We start from the raw sequence: 13,293 nt of genomic DNA on the forward strand, positions 1-13,293 counted from the left end.
ACAGATCCATAAAAAGGAAAAGAGTGGCTAAAGTAAATGTTGGTCCTCTCGAGGATGAGACTGGGGAATTAATAATGGAGAACAGGGAAATGGCAGAGACATTGAACAAATATTTAGTATCGGTCTTCATGGTAGAAGATGCTAAAAACATTTCAATAGTGGATAATCAAGGGGCTATAGGGAGCGAAGAACTTAATACAATCACTATCACTAATGAAGTAGTACACGTTAAATAATGGGATTAAAGGCAGACAAATCCCCTGGACCTGATGGATTACATCCTAGGATCTTAAATGAAATGGCTGCAGAGATAGTGGATGCATTGGTTGTAATTTACCAAAATTCCCTGGATTCTAGGGCGATCCCAGCGGATTGGAAAACCGCAAATATAACTCCCCTATTTAAAAAAGGAGGCAGACAAAAAGCAGGAAACTAGACCAGCTCGCCTAACTTCTGTCATTGGGAAAATGCTGGAGTCCATTATTAAGGAAGCAGTAGCAGGACATTTGGAAAAGCATAATTCAATCAAGCAGAGTCAGCATGTTTTTATGAAAGGAAAATCATGTTTGACAAATTTGCTGGAGCTCTTTGAGGATATAACGAGAAGGGTGGATAAAAGGGAACCAGTGGATGTGGTGTATTTGGATTTCCAGAAGGCATTTGATAAGGTGCCACATAAAAGGTTACTGCACAAGTTAAAAGTTCACGGGGTTGGGGGTAATATATTACATGGATAGAGGATTGGCTAACCAACAGAAAATAGAGATTTGGGATGAATGGATAATTTTCTGGTTGGCAAACAGTAACTAGTGGGGTACCGTAGGGATCAGTGCTGGGTCCTCAACTATTTATAGTCTATATTGATGACTTGGATGAAGGGACCGAGTGTAATGTAGCCAAATTTGCTGATGATACAAAGATGGGTGGGAAAGCAAATTGTGAGGAGGACACAAAAAATCTGCAGAGGGATATAGACAGGCTAAGTGACTGGGCAAAAATTTGGCAGATGGACTATAATGTGGAAAAATGTGAGGTTATCCACTTTGGCAGAAAAAAAGAAAAGTAAATTATAATTTAAATGGAGAAAAATTGCAAAGTTCTGGAGTACAGAGGGACAAGGGGGTTCTTGTGCATGAAACTTAAACAGTTAGTATGCAGGTACAGTAAATAATCAGGAAGGCAAATGGAATGTTGGCCTTTATTGCAAGGGGGATAGAGTATAAAAGCAGTGAAGTCCTCCTTCAACTGTACAGGATATTGGTGAAGGCATACCTAGAGTACTGCGTGTAGTTTTGTCCCCATATTTAAGGAAGGATGTACTTGCATTGGAGGCTGTTCAGAGAAGGTTCACTCGGTTGATTCTGGAGATGAGGGGGTTGACTTATGAATATCGGTTGAGTAAGCTGGGCCTATAGTCATTGGAGTTCAGAAGAATGAGAGGTGATCTTATCGAAACATGTAAGATAATGAAGGGGCATGACAAGGTGGAAGCAGAGAGGGGAAACTAAAACTAGGGAACATAACCTCAGAATAAGGGGTCTCCCATTTAAAATTGAGATGAGGATGAATTTCTTCTCTGAGGATTGTAAGTTTATGGAATTGTCTACCCCAGAGAGCTGTGGAGGCTGGTTCATTGAATATATTTAAGGCAGAGATAGACAGATTTTTGAGCGATAAGGGAATAAAGGGATAATGGGGAGCGGTCAGGGAAGTGGAGCTGAGTCCATGATCAGATCAGCCATGATCTTATTAAATGGCGAAGCAGGCTCGAGTGGCCAGGTGGCCTATTCCTGCTCCTATTTCTTAAAATCATGGAAAAAAATAGGACTGCTAGAGCAAGGTAATTCAAAACATCCTGACATTCATCAAACATAATGCTTGACATAGTATTAACTTCTCTTCACTCCTTTATCTTTAAAGTTCACTATCATTCTCAGTTTAGTTCTTGCCGGCTAGTTTGCCTCTCTTAGTTAAAGGCATTAGTTGTGTAGAAAATTGCTAATTGATACTTCAGCTAGATATTTTTATTTATTCATTCATGGAATGTGGGCGTCGCTGGCATTTATTGCCCATCCCTAATTGCCCTTGAGAAGGTGGTGGTGAGTGAACTTCTTGAACTGCTGCAGTCTGTATGGTGAAGGTATCCCCACAGTGCTGTTAGCGAGGGAGTTGAAGGATTTTGACCCAGTGGCAATAAAGCAACGGCGATGTATTTCCGTCAGGATGGGGTGTGACTTGGAGGAGAACTTGCAGGTGGTAGTGTTCCCATGCTCTTGTTGCTCTTGTCCTTCTAGGTGGTAGGTATTTTTGCCAAGCAAAGCACAGTTGACAAACTTGTTCATAATGTATGACTTGGGAATAAAATGTGCAGGTAAGTAATTTGTCCTCTCCTTCCTCATGAAGTTTCAGTTATTTACAAATAGCAATGCCACAAGGAAGATTAATTTGTTGCACTGTGGAGTCCCATTTAACGGGATAGGATTACACACTGTAGTGCTGATTGTCCAATCGGCACTTCTTTTCAGCGCAGCTTCCTGTTGGATTGCAGGACCAATAAATATATCCTCCAGCCAGTGGCTTTCTTCCGATAGTGCTCTGAGGTTGGCAAAGGAAATTGGGTACCTTCAGAATCAGAAAAAGAAGGAATCGGAATACAGCGCAGAATACAGTGTGGGATTTTTGAAGTTTCAATCCAGGAAAATCAATGGAAAAACCAGTACCTTATTGGAGGATAATAAATTGCCAAAATGGGTGAAAATTGCAAGTGAAAAGAATGGACAGAGTGGGTGCGGGGGAGAGGGGGCGGGTGGTGGAGTGAAAGTTGCTTGGACAAATTGATAAAGAAACAAAAAGTACAGGGTCGTATTTATAACTCTCCTGCATGGATCTATTTCCTTAAAAACATTGTTTTCTTTGTTTTGTCGATTCATGTATTTTCATTTTTCCTTCCCGATTCCTTGTACCCTCTTTCTTTAGCTTGTGTTCCAGTTCTACGACTTTCTTTATTTGTAGCTTTAAGAGGAAACATTTTTTTAAATCCTGTTATATTTGTTTATGGACATAAAACGATAACCTAAATTATACTAGCATGTCATTTGTATATGAAGCCATTCTGATTAAAAAAATACATAGCTCATCTGGATATAAAACAAAAATGATTTGCCAAATGCCATTCTCTGAAGAAAATGCCTGATCATTTTCAGTTTCCTTTATGACTTTTTCACTAATACTCCCTTTTCGCTTGAAGCCTGTATCTGAAACATTAGTTTTTGTCTTGTCATTTTTTAGTCAATGCTTTCCTATTTTTGTTTTCAGTGTATTTCTACTTGTGTAAGGTTCTTTTCCCCTTTGACTTACTTGTGAATTTCAGGACATGAACTTTTACAGAGAGTTATCCATATTTTCCCATTGACTATTGTTTTCATTTTATGTTCAATTTCTGTTAGAAACATAGAAACATAGAAAATAGGTGCAGGAGCAGGCCATTCAGCCCTTCTAGCCTGCACCGCCATTCAATGAGTTCATGGCTGAACATGAAACTTCAGTACCCCCTTCCTGCTTTCTCGCCATAACCCTTGATCCCCCGAGTAGTAAGGACTTCATCTAACTCCCTTTTGAATATATTTAGTGAATTGGCCTCAACTACTTTCTGTGGTAGAGAATTCCACAGGTTCACCACTCTCTGGGTGAAGAAGTTTCTCCTCATCTCGGTCCTAAATGGCTTACCCCTTATCCTCAGACTGTGACCCCTGGTTCTGGACCTCCCCAACATTGGGAACATTCTTTCTGCATCTAACCTGTCTAAACCCGTCAGAATTTTAAACGTTTCTATGAGGTCCCCTCTCATTCTTCTGAACTCCAGTGAATACAAGCCCAATTGATCCAATCTTTCTTGATAGGTCAGTCCCGCCATCCCGGGAATCAGTCTGGTGAACCTTCGCTGCACTCCCTCAATAGCAAGAATGTCCTTCCTCAAGTTAGGAGACCAAAACTGTACACAATACTCCAGGTGTGGCCTCACCAAGGCCCTGTACAACTGTAGCAACACCTCCCTGCCCCTGTATTCAAATCCCCTCGCTATGAAGGCCAACATGCCATTTGCTTTCTTAACCGCCTGCTGTACCTGCATGCCAACCTTCAATGACTGATGTACCATGACACCCAGGTCTCGTTGCACCTTCCCTTTTCCTAATCTGTCACCATTCAGATAATAGTCTGTCTCTCTGTTTTTACCACCAAAGTGGATAACCTCACATTTATCCACATTATACTTCATCTGCCATGCATTTGCCCACTCACCTAACCTATCCAAGTCACTCTGCAGCCTAATAGCATCCTCCTCGCAGCTCACACTGCCACCCAACTTAGTATCATCCGCAAATTTGGAGATACTGCATTTAATCCCCTCGTCTAAATCATTAATGTACAATGTAAACAGCTGGGGCCCCAGCACAGAACCTTGCGGCACTCCACTAGTCACTGCCTGCCATTCTGAAAAGTACCCGTTTACTCCTACTCTTTGCTTCCTGTCTGACAACCAGTTCTCAATCCACGTCAGCACACTACCCCCAATCCCATGTGCTTTAACTTTGCACATTAATCTCTTGTGTGGGACCTTGTCGAAAGCCTTCTGAAAGTCCAAATATACCACATCAACTGGTTCTCCTTTGTCCACTTTACTGGAAACATCCTCAAAAAATTCCAGAAGATTTGTCAAGCATGATTTCCCTTTCACAAATCCATGCTGACTTCGACCTATCATGTCACCATTTTCCAGATGCACTGCTATGACATCCTTAATAATTGATTCCATCATTTTACCCACTACTGAGGTCAGGCTGACCGGTCTATAATTCCCTGTTTTCTCTCTCCCTCCTTTTTTAAAAAGTGGGGTTACATTGGCTACCCTCCACTCCATAGGAACTGATCCAGAGTCAATGGAATGTTGGAAAATGACTGTCAATGCATCCGCTATTTCCAAGGCCACCTCCTTAAGTACTCTAGGATGCAGGCCATCAGGCCCTGGGGATTTATCGGCCTTCAATCCCATCAATTTCCCCAACACAATTTCCCGACTAATAAAGATTTCCCTCAGTTCCTCTTCCTTACTAGACCCTCTGACCCCTTTTATATCCGGAAGGTTGTTTGTATCCTCCTTAGTGAATACCGAACCAAAGTACTTGTTCAATTGATCCGCCATTTCTTTGTTCCCCGTTATGACTTCCCCTGATTCTGACTGCAGGGGACCTACGTTTGTCTTCACCAACCTTTTTCTCTTTACATACCTATAGAAACTTTTGCAATCCGCCTTAATGTTCCCTGCAAGCTTCTTCTCGTACTCCATTTTCCCTGTCCTAATCAAACCCTTTGTCCTCCTCTGCTGAGTTCTAAATTTCTCCCAGTCCCCAGGTTCGCTGCTATTTCTGGCCAATTTGTATGCCACTTCCTTGGCTTTAATACTATCCCTGATTTCCCTAGATAGCCACGGTTGAGCCACCTTCCCCTTTTTATTTTTACGCCAGACAGGAATGTACAATTGTTGTACTTCATCCATGCGGTCTCTAAATGTCTGCCATTGCCCATCCACAGTCAACCCCCTAAGTATCATTCGCCAATCTATCCTAGCCAATTCACGCCTCATACCTTCAAAGTTACCCTTCTTTAAGTTCTGGACCATGGTCTCTGAAATTACTGTTTCATTCTCCATCCTAATGCAGAATTCCACCATATTATGGTCACTCTTCCCCAAGGGGCCTCGCACAATGAGATTGCTAATTAATCCTCTCTCATTACACAACACCCAGTCTAAGATGGCCTCCCCCCTAGTTGGTTCCTCAACATATTGGTCTAGAAAACCATCCCTTATGCACTCCAGGAAATCCTCCTCCACCGTATTGCTTCCAGTTTGGCTAGCCCAATCTATGTGCATATTAAAGTCACCCATTATAACTGCTACACCTTTATTGCATGCACCCCTAATTTCCTGTTTGATGCCCTCCCCAACATCCCTACTACTGTTTGGAGGTCTGTACACAACTCCTACTAACGTTTTTTGCCCTTTGGTGTTCTGCAGCTCTACCCATATAGATTCCACATCATCCAAGCTAATGTCTTTCCTAACTATTGCATTAATCTCCTCTTTAACCAGCAATGCTACCCCACCTCCTTTTCCTTTTATTCTATCCTTCCTGAATGTTGAATACCCCTGAATGTTGAGTTCCCAGCCCTGATCATCCTGGAGCCACGTCTCCGTAATCCCAATCACATCATATTTGTTAACATCTATTTGCACAATTAATTCATCCACCTTATTGCGGATACTCCTTGCATTAAGACACAAAGCCTTCAGGCTTGTTTTATTAACACCCTTTGTCCTTTTAGAATTTTGCTGTACAGTGGCCCTTTTTGTTCTTTGCCTTGGGTTTCTCTGCCCTACACTTTTCCTCATCTCCTTTCTGTCTTTTGCTTTTGGCTCCTTTTTGTTTCCCTCTGTCTCCCTGCATTGGTTCCCATCCCCCTGCCATATTAGTTTAAATCCTCCCCAACAGCACTAGCAAACACTCCCCCTAGGACATTGGTTCCAGTCCTGCCCAGGTGCAGACCGTCCGGTTTGTACTGGTCCCACCTCCCCCAGAACCGGTCCCAATGCCCCAGGAATTTGAATCCCTCCCTGCTGCACCACTGCTCAAGCCACGTATTCATCTGCGCTATCCTGCGATTCCTACTCTGACTATCACGTGGCACTGGTAGCAATCCCGAGATTACTACTTTTGAGGTCCTACTTTTTAATTTAGCTCCTAGCTCCTTAAATTCGTTTCGTAGGACCTCATCCCTTTTTTTGCCTATGTCGTTGGTACCAATGTGCACCACGACAACTGGCTGTTCTCCCTCCCATTTCAGAATGTCCTGCACCCGCTCCGAGACATCCTTGACCCTTGCACCAGGGAGGCAACATACCATCCTGGAGTCTCGGTTGCGGCCGCAGAAACGCCTATCTATTCCCCTCACAATTGAATCCCCTATCACTATCGCTCTCCCACTCTTTTTCTTGCCCTCCTGTGCAGCAGAGCCAGCCACGGTGCCATGAACTTGGCTGCTGCTGCCCTCCCCTGATGAGTCATTCCCCTCAACAGTACCCAAAGCGGTGTATCTGTTTTGCAGGGGGATGACCGCAGGGGACCCCTGCACTACCTTCCTTGCTCTACTCTTCCTGTTGGTCTTCCATTCCCTATCTGGCTGTGGACCCTTTCCCTGCGGTAAGACCAACTCACTACACGTGATACTCACGTCATTCTCAGCATCGTGGATGCTCCAGAGTGAATCCACCCTCAGCTCCAATTCCGCAACGCGGACCGTCAGGAGCTGGAGGCGGATACACTTCTCACACACGTAGTCGTCAGGGACACCGGAAGCGTCCCTGAGTTCCCACATGGTACAGGAGGAGCATAACACCCGACCGAGCTCTCCTGCCATGACTTAACCCTTAGATACACTTAAACTGGTAATAACAATGTTAAAAGTTACTGACCAATATAAGAAGAAAAAGAAAAACTACTCACCAATCACCAGCCAATCACTTACCCCCTAGGCTGTGACGTCACCTTTGTTTTTTTTGCCTTCTCCCTGTAGCTGCACCGGTACGCCTCTCGCCGACCCCGGACTCGCGCTGCTCCGAGCTCCCGCCTCCTCGACTGACTGCTCGACTCCCGCTGGCCTTTATAGGCCTCTCGCCGACCCTGGACTCGCGCTGCTCCGAGCTCCCGCCTCCTCGACTGACTGCTCGACTCCCGCTGGCCTTTATAGGCCTCTCGCCGACCCCGGACTCGCGCTGCTCCGAGCTCCCGCCTCCTCGACTGACTGCTCGACTCCCGCTGGCCTTTATAGGCCTCTCGCCGACCCTGGACTCGCGCTGCTCCGAGCTCCCGCCTCCTCGACTGACTGCTCTGTGTATTTAAATAACGGGAAGTCAAATAAATGCAAAATTCATCACCATCATCATAGGCAGTCCTTTGGAATTGAGGAAGACTTACTTCCACTCGTGAAGTGAGTTCTTTGGTGGCTGAACAGTCCAATAAGAGAACCACAAACTCTGTCACAGGTGGGACAGATAGTCGTGGAGGGAAGGGGTGGGTGGGTCTGGTTTGCCACACGCTCTTTCTGCTGCCTGCACTTGATTTCTTCACGCTCTCAGCGTTAAGACTTGATGTGCTCAGCACTCTCTCGGATGCACTTTCTCCACTTAGGGCGATCTTTGGTCAGGGACTCCCAGGTGTCAGTGGTGATGTCGCACTTTATGAGGGAGGCTTTGAGGGTGTCCTTGTAACGTTTCTGCTGCCCACCTTTGGCTCATTTGCCGTGAAGGAGCTCCGCATCGAGCACTTGCTTTGGGAGTCTCGTGTCTGGCATGTGAACTATGTGGCCTGCCCAGTGAAGCTGATCAAGTGTGGTCAGTGCTTCAATACTGGGGATGTTAGCCTGGACGAAGACACTGATGTTGGTGGGCCTATCCTCCCAGGAGATTTGTAGGATCTTGCGGTGATATCGTTGGTGATATTTCTCCAGTGGCTTGAAGTGTCTTCTGTACATCATCCATGCCTCTGAGCCATTCAGGAGGGTGGTTATTACTACAGCCGTGTAGACCATGAGTTTGGTGGTAGATTTGAGGGCCTGGTCTTCACACACTCTTTTCCTCAGGCGGCCGAAGGCTGCACTGGTGCACTGGAGGCTGTGTTGAATCTCCGGATCAATGTCTGGTGTTGTTGATAGGAGGCTCACGAGGTATGGGAAAGTGCTCCACGTTGTCGAGGGCCACGCTGTGGATCTTGATGACTTGGGGGACAGTGGTGTTCGGTGAGGACAGGCTGGTGGAGGACCTTTGTCTTACGGATGTTTAGCATAAGGCCCATGCTTTCGTATGCCTCAGTAAATACGTCGACTATATCTTGGAGTTGAGCCTCAGAATGTGTGCAGACACTGGCGTCGTCCGCGTACTGTAGCTCAACGACAGAGGTTGGGGTGATCTTGGACCTGGCTTGGAGGCGGCGTAGGTTAAACAGCTTCCCACTGGTTCTGTAGTTTAGTTCCACTACAGCAGGGAGCTTGTTGACTGTGAGGTGGAGCATGGCAGTGAGGAAAATTGAGAAGAAGGTTGGAGCGATGACACAGCCCTGTTTGACCCCCTTCCAGACGTGGATTGGGTCTGTAATGGATCTGTTGGTAATAATCATGGCCTGCATGTCATCGTGGAGGAGTCGAAGGATGTTGACAAACTTTTGGGGGCATCCAAAACAGACGAGGATGCTCCATGGACCCTTTCGGTTGACAGTGCCATGCAAAATTAGCCGCCCGCTTGCCAGTATAAATGAATTTGTGGCAAATTTCTAATGTTATAAACTTGATGTGAGTTTGTGATTACTTTTCCCCCACTGTAAAACTGAGAGCATTAAAAGCAAAGTCCACAGAGGCCCCGGCTTTTGTGTCTGTGAACTGTGCGTGAGATAAGTATGAGAAGTGATTTAAAAGAAACTAAATGGTGTAGTGGGTGAAATACGCTGCCCTTTCACCTCTTTGGCCTGGGTTTGAACCATCAGTTTAGAGTAAGGGGGATGGGCAGGGGGATGAAGAGGGGATCAAAGTCTTGGCTATGAACATTCTATTTGAAATGAGTTTGGAGATTATCAAATGAGTTTCCACTGGTTACAGCAAAAAACTGTCCACAATTTGACAGATGGGAGAAATTTTAACTTAAAAAAAAACAGGTGGTTTGGGTAGTGTGGGAAGTTAAAGTGTTACAAACTTGAATCCCGACCAGAACCCATCTCCAACCCGCTCACTTCCGGTTTTAACGGAGGCGGGAAGGGGGACTGACTGCAGGTGGATACAAAGGTTACCCATGAAAATCAGGCCCTGCCATTAAATTCAGCAGGGCCTGTGGGAAACCCATTCTCCCGGGTTTCCTGACCATCTTGGAGCCCCCCCCCCCGTTCCCAACCCACCTTCCACTTTAAAATTCGGACCAAAATGTCAGTAAATTGATACTTACACGTTAAAAATAAAAGGCCAGTAAGGTCTGCTCTTTTGATGTTTCGTGTAAAACAGACTATGGGCAGAGTGGAAGCAGCTAAATCAGACTTTTTGTGGCCAGAAAGCACTTTTTCCTGACAAACCAGCCTTTCATGACTTCAGGACATCCCAACGTGCTCTAAAGTTGTAATTTAGGATAAAGCATGGTATAAACAAAATCAACTTATTTGTATAACTTAATCTAGCCAGGTTGTATTGAGAATCATCAAAATGTTATATATACACACTCTCGGGCCTATGTCATTAGTTCCATTTTGTTAAATTGGGTTTAACATTTTTAACATTTGCAAATCTCAGTTCAACCAAAATGATAAAATTTTTGTGTGACCCATTCATATATATTGAACTTCTTCTCATATTTGTTAATGTTGTTTTTCAAGGCAGAGATGCATAACACACAAGTTCATTGCATGTGGTTTAGGCATCATAAGTAGGAGTTGACTATCTCTACATAACAGGCACTTCCTTGCTTATTGTATATTACAGAAGAGCAATATTGCATCCCAAACAGATGAATTATTGCATTACTATTCTTTTGATAAGTACATAAGGCTCAGAGCTAGAAATTCAGTTTTTGGCGATATCGTTTCTTTCCGTTATTTTATGGCAAAAATACCACTAAACACTTCGCCATTTTTTAAGGGGGTAAAATTGGCAAAAAATGCCCGACGGTAAAAATCGGCGTTGCATGAGGATTTGCGGTGGAAACTGAGGTCCTTGCCAACTTTAGCCCGAGGCCTATCACCACCAAAAATACAGGCCCTGAGAGGGGAGGAAACACACAAAAAATTGCAAAAATCAAAAAATAAGCGATCAGAAAATATTCACTATAAACTTAGCTAATGAATCACTGAAAAAGAATTAAAAAAATAAAAACTTCAACTTACCTTTTTTGTAGGTCTTCATACCTACCGCTGTTTCTGGGGCTTCAAGGCAGGCTTTCCTCAAGTGTTTTTTTTCACCCTGAGCACGGGTGCGCCGAACGGCCAATTTTAAGCGGTGCAATTTTTTTTGCTGTTGCATGTTGTCGATCCGCTTTTCACCAATATTTCAAAGCTACCATTCATTAACTTTGGCCAATTTAGGCGAGTACCTTTTACCTGCAAAAAAGCCGAAATATCGCCGAAAAAACATGGGCAAGGCTGGCCAATTTCTTCCCCTCAGTGTTGCATTCTTATTCATTATCTGTGTGCCCAGGATTACAGTGGTCCCTATGAATGCCTCCATATTTCCAGCAGGCTAGACACAAAAATTTGGAAAATCACTACTTTAGTTCTTTTCAGAAAACTTTGCTTGGAGGCAAATACCATTCCACTCTTCGCAAAGTTCATAAGAGTAATTATAATGGCTCAGAAATTGCTTAAGTACCACATCTCGTGGCAAATGCCATGAATTGGATTTTTTACCTCACGTTTCAGATTGTAGTATTTTTGTGCTGCAAATTTTTGGAAAAGCGAGTGGACGATGGCACAGCAGTGTCAACGGTGCATCTGGGACTTCAATTAACATCGAGACCAACTCCTTAACTAATGGAATTTAAGAATATAGAATGAAACAGAGTGAGCGACAGAGAAGGAAATTAGATAAATTAGAGTCAAATTAGATACAGAAAGAGGATATAGAAAGGTTGGATTAAGAGAGAGAATAAAAAAGACAGAGAGGAAAAGTAAATAAAAGAATTACATTTAGAAGAGCTCTGGGAACAATGCACTACCTGCTGGAGTGAGACTCCACAGCTTCATTGTTTCCTTTCTGGGTCTCCAAGGTTGAGTAGCATGTCAGGACTATAAATCACATCATTAACAGGGTTGTTATTATATGAATTACGAGCTCTAAATAGCAGTGGCAAGATTAATTTGCATTAACTGCCTAAATCCAGTAATTTAATGACACACAATAGGAAGGCTCACGGTGAGCTGTTAATTATTTTGGTTTCGTCAAAACTAATGGTGGAGTAGTTCAAATCATCCAACAACTTGTGGAGAATCCGAGCTCATGGCATATTTATTCTTCGCCACAAATTGCTGGGGTTTTTTAAGTAATAATAATGGCTGGTGCCATTTTTGTTCCAGCATTTTCTAGGCATTCTTGAGTTGCTTTTTCAAACTGCATCGCCATAGTTACCCAGAGGAGGGTAAGTGACTAAGAAGGAATAGTTTTGTTTCACTTCCAATCAAAACAGTTGATTACCCCCGTCTTATTTCTCTTTTGTTTTTATCTACTCAGCACAACAAAGCTGTGTGGAAAGCCATGAATTCCCAAGGCTACACTGTCGGACACTATCAATACCAAAGCAGGAATCATTTGATCACACTTTACACCTCAATATTTTAAAATATTGGCTCGGATTTTGCGGTCAGCTGTGAAGGAATGGCACTCACCGTTCATCACACTTACAGCTGCCTACAGACTTTTTGTGGCCTTCTGAGTGTGAATTTACGGTATTTAGAGATCCTTTTCAGCGCAGCGCTATCTACAGGGTATCTGTAGTGTGTGAGTAGTACAAGCAACAGTGTGCCTCTTCAATTAATTAGATTGAAGAATCCTTACTGAGACACGCAGAGTCAAAACCAGGAAGTATGAATTAGAATATTAATGCAATGTAAAATCATGTATTAGAAAGCAAAATAAAGAGAGGAAAAGAAAGATGGAATTAAGAGAGATAAAAGAGACAGAAAAAAGTAAAACTAAAGATAAAAATTTTAATTTTTAAATCCAACAATAATTACATTCTGAAGGAATAAGAATCCACAATTATAAAATTACCTTTTCTGTGCCAGCGATGTTGTTTGGCAGTAATTAAAACTTTGGCAGTAATTAAAAATTCACTTACAGCTGAATGCACCAGCCTTAACTTTTTCTGGCTTGTTTAGTGGGTAACTAATGGGTAGGTACTGCAAATTCACAGTCTTCATGTATGTGCATGCTGAGTCTATTGGCGAGGTACCGGTGTAGCAAAGCTTGTGAAGGAGCAGGCAAATCGGATCGATAGGTCCAGATTTCTGCATTTAACTGTGCACGTGTGGGCGCCAGAAATTGACATCCAATTTACTCCATAATAATGGTGAGCCTCATCGACTGCAAAATCCAGGCCAATAACTATTCTACGATTTTAGTATTTACGTTTTATATAGATTCTCACAATTTTTAATGTATTCTCTCTCTCCCACTAAAAGTAGGATTTCAATTCACTACACAGTGATGCCTCTT

The 13,293-nt window shown here is 43.4% G+C and overlaps 1 protein-coding gene across 1 annotated transcript in view; it reads left to right on the forward strand.

Moving 5' to 3' along the window:
• Positions 1–13,293, forward strand: part of csmd3b (CUB and Sushi multiple domains 3b) — a 3,002,015-nt gene that overhangs the window by 689,108 nt on the left and 2,299,614 nt on the right. The window lies entirely within an intron of this gene.

The sequence above is a fragment of the Pristiophorus japonicus genome, chromosome 1, assembly GCF_044704955.1.
Source record: "Pristiophorus japonicus isolate sPriJap1 chromosome 1, sPriJap1.hap1, whole genome shotgun sequence".
NCBI lineage: Eukaryota > Metazoa > Chordata > Chondrichthyes > Pristiophoridae > Pristiophorus > Pristiophorus japonicus.